Genomic DNA, 7,650 nt, shown 5'->3' with positions numbered 1-7,650 from the left:
TTCCTCTCAGTGTTTCTCGATATCGAGAAGGCCTGCGACACAACATGGCGTTTTGGCATATTAAGAGACTTGTCTCACCTGGGTGTGCGCGGTAGAATGCTTTTCATAATCGAGAGTTACTTGTCCAATCGGAAATTTCGTGTCCGTGTGGGCAGTATTCTCTCGCAAACATTTGTGCAAGAAACGGGAGTACCGAAAGGTGGTGTACTTAGTTGTACACTTTTTATTATTAAAATGAATTCCTTGCACCTGTCCATCCCCCGCAACATGTTCTATTCCGCATATGTCGATGACGTCCAGCTTGGCTTTAAGTCATGCAACCTAGCAATGTGTGAGCGGCAGGTTCAGTTAGGTTTAAACAAGGTCTCCAAAAGGGCACAGGAAAACGGATTCCGGCTGAGCCCAGGAAAAAGCACGTGTGTCTTATTCTCCCGAAAGAGAGGCATGCACTCAGAACCCGACATTGAACTGAACGGCCAACGTCTGTCTGTGAATGCGGAGCATAAATTCCTAGGCTTAATCTTGGACAACAAGTTGACCTTCGTACCACATATAAAGTATTTAAAAACAAAATGTTCAAAAGCCATGAATGTTATAAAAGTGTTGTCACGTACTACGTAGTGTAGTGACAGGAAATGCCCCATGAACCTGTATAGAAGCCTCATTCGCACCCGCTTAGATTATGGGGCGATTGTTTATCAGTCTGTGACTCAAAGCGCTTTGAAGATGCTGGATCCCGTGCATCATTTAGGCATCCGCCTTTCTACGGATGCTTTTCGCACCAGCCCCGTAGAAAGCCTTTACGTAGAGTCGAATGAGTGGTCGCTTCATCTGCAAAGACCCTACATGTCCTTTGTATATTTCCTGAAGGTGAAAGCAGACAAGAGGCACCCCTCATACTCTACTATTAATGATTTGTCGAGCTCCATTCTGTTTCAAAACAGGCCTTCAATGAGGCAGCCCTTCTCAGTTTGTTTGAAGGGTCTAGCTGAGGACACTGGAGTGTCACTCGAACACAGTTTAGTGGCTCCTGTAGCATACCTTCCACCGTGGCAGTGGTAGACTATAGATTGCGATGTGTCTTTTTTAGAAATTACTAAACATGCGCATATTGCCCATATTCGAACATACTTCCTGGAACTTCAACACAATACACACGTCCTGAGTTCTTTACAGATGCCTCTAAGTCTAACTCCTCTGTGTCCTACGCTGCTGTTGGCCCTTCCTTTTCGGATGCTGGCCCTCTACATCCAGGCACAAGTATCTTCACAGCGGAAGCTTACGCGATACTTGTGGCAGCTAAAACCATCAAACAATTACAAATACAAAAAGCAGTAATTTATACAGACTCCCTCAGTGTGGTAACGGCTCTGCACAGTCTAAAAAAACCCTGTCCTCGTTTCACTTTACTCCATTTTATGCACACTTTACACACTCAACCAACATGTTGTAGTGTGCTGGGTGCCAGGGCACCGTGAGATTCAAGGCAACGTGAGGGCGGATCAGCTCGATGCATCCGTCCACAAAAGCACTGCCCCTACACCCATATCAATCCCGGCCCTTGATCTTAAGCCGTCTCTCAAGCGAAACCTCAGGGTATACTGGCAGAGCAAGTGGGATACACACACACAAAACAAACTACACGTTATTAAGCCACACCTTGGTCATTGGCTGCCCGTATCAAAATCGCGTCATACAGAGGTAATACTAACGAGACTCAGGATAGGACACACGTACACGACACACGCATATCTTTTGTCTGGTGGCGATCTACCATTGTGTGACAGATGTGGTGAAGCATTGACAGTCCTTCACATGTTAATCCAGTGCAAACACTTAGAAACTCTAACAAAACGACATTTTCCATTACCCTACCGACAACATATACCTTTACACCCTGCAATGTTCGTCGGTAGGGAACCGCTTTTTAGTCATAAATCATTGTTAGCGTTTTTAAAAGAAATTCATAATTTTCGTATCATATACCCGGGCATTTCGTAGCACGACCTCTCTAGAGAGGTTTTTGCTGCGGAGGTTACACAAGAAAGCACTTGCCTCACGGCCCTTGGACGCAAGGGTATGAACGAGTGAGACACTCTTGCTAATGCCATACAAATCCAACATCGTGTTTATTATCACCAACTTTTGTCATCTATTCACACCACGCACATCTTTCACGGCATGGTCATCATTTTAATACTTGTATGTTCTTACCCGCCTTATCGCGAGGAATTTTATGGCCCTTATACAGCCGCTGATCACAATCATTGATTGTCCATATTTTTAGTGAGATGAACTGGCGCTCTTTGGCCAACAAGTGGCCCTTCCGCCAAAAAACACCATATATCAACATCAACATCATCATCATCATCATCATCATCCCACAGAACGTGAACACTATCCGGAAAGCCACCACAGGCCATGCAAGCAGGAGACCAGTCCTTAACTTTTATTTACTGATTGCTTAAGCAGTGCCACTGAAGTACGCATTGCGTTTTCACGAGCTGACTAAAACGCCCTGCTTCGCTGCGTCATGCGCAGCAACACACTTCAGCACTGGACCAAACCGGAACGGCGACACCGGCGACTTCACAAATGGTTCCCGGAAATGAGGTCAGCATGCCCCCTAAATTGAAACGGCAACTCACAAGTATGATTCGCCTCATTCGGCTTGGTGTGGCGTACACCGGACCTTACGCACATGAAATCGGTCGCAGTGACACCGGTGCTAATTGTGAACACTGTGTTGTGCCAGAAAGACTTGAGCACATACTTCGCGTCCGCCCAGCATACGCACGTGAATGAAAAACACTGATTTCTTCTACTGAACGATATCGCAGTAGGTCATTAACTGATGAGACCGTGTTGGGCCATTGGCCAAACATCAACAGTGCAATTGTGGTCATATGAGTGGTTATAACCTTTTTGGAAACAATTGGACTTCACGCCCGTCTTTAATATTTGTCTCAGCTAGAAAGAATACTACATACTCACCTCTCTATCTCACCATCGTCATCCACTAATCTTTTTTCGCCTTTCCCCTCCCGCTGTGTAGAGTAGCAGGCTAGTGCAAGCTACGGCTCTGGCCAACCTCTCTGGCCAACCTCTCAGCCTTTCTGTAAATAAACCTCTCTCTCTCTCTCTCTGATTGTGTGGTCTCAATGAATAGTGGGTTCGGACTCTCCTTATCCGGGCTGCATCACATGTCGTCATGGAGCGAGGAAGATCGCGATAACCCCTGCGATTTTTCGCACACCTCATCTGATCGTTCGCGCCAGTCTAAATGTGCCATAGCAAGTGATTCGGTACGCTTTAATGAATCCGGCCACCACAAAGGAGCGCCTAGGAAACTTACGCAGGACATGGCGCGTGCCACTTCATTCCCTCTGAGTGACCAAGTATCCACTATACACGAACACGTAACGAAGGATGGTTAGCTAAGTGGTTCGTAAGTTCGCTCTAATGCCCGTCTGGAATGGTGTGAGGGCTCGACAGGCTGCTTGGCTATCTGTGCGTATCAGTAAATTACGCGCATTTGGGTTGCTCATGGCAACTGCTTCTATTATGGCCGTGATTTCTGCAAGGCAGTGCGTACTAAGGCTGTAATGGAAGCCCCATGACAGTGATTCCCGCTCGAAAGCCCTCACCGGTATGAGACGGAGATGGATCCGTGTATAATATCCACTCTCCGGTGGCTAATTGGAGATGTTTCACTAGTGATTCACGGCGTCCTGATTGTGTATGTCGATTCATGTGCCACGGTGCTGGTTTGACGGTGATCTGGTCGAGCGTCGCCCATGGGGGCCGGGTTGATTCAAATGCGACAGGTTGAAATATTTCGTAGCCTAATTCACGAAGCAGGGCATATTCTTGTGTAGAAAGTTTAAGGTGCATGCATAGTGCTTGGCGGTAAATTGAGACATCTTGTAGAGGTTTGGTAGCATCGCAGTTCCTTGAACCCTTTCAGACTTTGCATAATGAGGAGAACCCAGTATCGTGCGAGAAATCTGATGAAGCAGGGTTTCCAACTTAGATTTTTGGGTCGTGGTGATGTCAATATATGAATATTGATACATGATGCGGGGAATGGCTAAAGCTAGGGTCATACGCCTGAATAGGTGTTCTTTGATGCCTCTCAACTTTCGCATTGTGTGTTTCAAAAGATGGTGTACTTGCTACAACTGTTGTATGTCGGAGCCACTTCTTCGACTTGCCGTCATGTTGCAACCAGAAGCTTACCACTTTGATACAGGGCTTCCTGGGAATATAACAATTCTGTGTGAAGAGTGTAACGAGTTGCTGGTCTTCCTGAGTTTTTGGAAGCTACCCGTTTTTGGCGACAATAGCATAAGATTTGACAGTGGATAGAGTGAGCCCCCTTTCTTCAAGGTATCGAGCAGCCGTGTCAATGGCCGATTGTAGCGTGGGCTGTATTTCTGAAGGGGAACCCCTTCCGGCCAAGAGGGTGATGTCATCCACATATATTGTAAACTGAAGGTCTGGTATAGATCTGCATAGCACAGTCAAGAGATGCTGTGCACGGTATACAGATCTTGCAAAGCAAGCATCGCATCTTGCAAACACATGTGTTTTCAAAAACCAATGACGCGTGGGCCAACCGAACAGGTCAACCGGCTAGAGTAGTCACGTTAGTGCCATGGGCTTCATAGGTTTACCTGAACAAGATGTCAGAGAAATCGGACGAAAATTCTGAATTTCGTATTAAAATGCGTTGCGGGGCGAGTTGGAGCATGTCTAAAATTAAAAGTAGAGCGCAAATTAGGACGGGACACAGGAAACAGGTAGACAGGATAGAACGCTTTTGTGCCTTATTGGGCTTGGGAATGGGAATTACAGTGGCCAATTTCCACTCTGCGGGTATATAGCCTGTTTCCCAGGCTTGGTTGATGGTGTCCAGAAAAAACGTCAGTTGCGTTGCGGGCAAGTTTTTTAACATCTTATTGCTAATGCCTTGTGGGCCTGGCGCTGTCTGCTTTTTACAGGCGTCAATAGCCAGCCGCCGCTTTCCCATTGAGAAAGGTTGGTCGAGATCTGAGGAGGTGTTGTCAGCTAATACCGGATGAGGATGAGCGCAAGGAATGGTCATAGATGTTAACCCGACACCAGCGTTAAGGCCAAGCTTCGGTACTTAACTTGTGCAGTTCCATACCTATGTTTTCGCGGAATGCTAGGAGCACTATAGGCTGTATACCTGCTAAGGAGATTACTGCTTATGGCTCCTGGAAAACTATGGCATCCGCTTTATGTGGAGATTGCGCAATGAAATGTAAAAGGGCGCTACGTTTCCCGTGAATACCTCGACAGTTCCACTGCCACGCAATTATTCCCGTACTTGGCTGTGACGAAACGGGTCCCGAATCACTCGACTTCTCAATTATTATGGTTGGCGAATTTATACGGGTGTGCATCGTTCCGTGCTGTACCACACTAGAGCGTTGTCGCTGCATTTCTGAGTAGTTCAAGCGTCTGCGCGAGTGATGCTTGTTGCATGAGGATATATTATTGTTGAGTCTGTATCTCGTGGGGCTGCTTCTGCAGAAGATCAAGTTGTCCTTGTATTGTTTCTAACCGCATATTGTTCTCGGTCTTATACGCCAGAAAATATTTTGGTGCTGCTTCATGCAAAACAACAGAATATGAAGTGCTACGTTGTTTGGTGGCACTGCGACCCAGTGGAGTGAAGGGCGTGCTCACCTTGTCCGACGGAGACTGCTTTGGCTTCTTGCGTGGTGGTCCTTCGGAAGGCGTAGGCGGCATCTAGAAGCAGAGGGCCTGTAGATAGCTGCGGGTTTGTGGTGTGGGTGGTGGTAGTGGTGGCATCGTTCGTTTCGTTTTGTAGCCTGGCAGACTGTGTGACCTGGGTCGAGGTTCAGGTTGTGGGTCCGGTGTGGAATCTGGCAAAGCTGAAAACCGGTTCTGGAGCAAGAGTAATGGGCAGTTTCGGTTTGTCTGGTTTGGTTAGTCGACTCTGGTTTGCCTGCCGCTTCTGAGGCTTATTAGGATCCGTTGGTGTGGTCTTGGATCACGAAGACAATCGTCGAACGTGGTAATCTTAGCGACGCAGTGAGTATACACCATGTTGCTGCTTCACGCTGCCGAACCGGAGGAAGAAGATGAAGCTTTGCCACTTCGGTGTACTTTAAACGCTACAGAATTTTAAACGCCAGTATTGAATGACGGCCAACGAAGATGATGCTGAGGGTGAGTAGAAGAAATAGCTTCATCTTGACAAATAAGAGAGAGAGAGAGATAAAAATGCAAGGAAAGGCAGGGAGGTTAACCAGACGCACATCCGGTTTGCTACCCTGAACTGGGGAAGAGATGAAGGGGAAAATAGAGGTTACAGAGAGATGAGAAGGTACACACAATCACGAGCACACTCGCGGAGCACACACAGTCTACAGGCGGTCGCTCAGGTTTGTTGACTTTAAGTAAAGTAGCAGTCAACAAACCTGAGCGACCGCCTGTGGACTGTGTGTGCTCCCCGAGTGTGCTCGTGATTGTGTGTACCTTCTCATCTCTCTGCAACCTCTTTTCTCCCCTCCATCTCTTCCCCAGTGCAGCGTAGCAAACCGGACTTGCGTCACCACAAATACTACAGAAAAAGATGGCCCCGTGTATTTATGTTTCACTGCAAACGCCGTCGAAAGACGATGGTCTTGCTTCTGGAGAGAATGAAGAAAACGTTTATTTGATGGTCAGCACAAGAAAAACGGTGACTGGTACGCTGCAGGCGCTGCTAGAGTGGCTCGATGCACTCAGCGGAGGCGAACGAGCGCATCCAGGCACGTCAAGCGTGAGACATGAGCACTATCTAGCATTTACCTTGGAAAACGAAGCGCGTGGCGTGGCACCCGTCTCAGAGGCGATAAGTTGTACAACGCAAGGCTACGGGTAGGTGCCACCAAAATGTCGTTTTAGCAAAGTTTTGGAAACATTCGCAATTTACTCTTCATATATGTGCAATAATTCCTTTTTATCAATTGATTGATTGATACGTAGGGTTGAACGTTCTAAAACCCCCATATGATTATGAGAGGCGCCGTAGTGAAGGGCTCCGGAAATTTCGACCACCTTGGGTTCTTTCACGTGTGCCCAAATCTGAGCACATGGACATACAGCAATTCTGCCTGCATCGGAAATGCAGCCGCTGCAGCCGAGAATCAAATTCGTGACCTGCTGGTCGGCAGCCGAGTACCTTAGCCTTTAGACAACCGTGGCGGGGTTGCTATTTATCGACAATCGCACAAGTATGAACCCTGAAACTTGAGCAATATTGGTGGGCGCTGCGAATGGGGTTGTATTTTGGCCGTTTTGTGTGTTGTTTCGGCAGACAAACAGACAAGTCCGCCAACAGACTGAAAGACAGACAGACAACCAAACGTTTTGCGTCGATGGTCCCGAAGAAAGACTATCCTCTTAAAAATCGAATGCATGCCTGCTGGTCTCGGTGCAGCGGCACGTCGCCTCTCGTCGCGAACGGCGCTATGCTGAATTTTTCGTTGGTACATCGAGACTGTTACGTCGCAGTAAAGAGCGGCCACTGTGTGATGCGCATAGTACAAATGAACAGTGATAAACATTACTTTTTATTCTTAGCTTGTCACCTACGCTCACGATCAGTAGCTT

Source organism: Rhipicephalus microplus, chromosome 7 (genome assembly GCF_043290135.1).
Source record: "Rhipicephalus microplus isolate Deutch F79 chromosome 7, USDA_Rmic, whole genome shotgun sequence".
Taxonomy (NCBI): domain Eukaryota; kingdom Metazoa; phylum Arthropoda; class Arachnida; order Ixodida; family Ixodidae; genus Rhipicephalus; species Rhipicephalus microplus.
Note: the sequence above shows the minus strand (reverse complement) of the source record.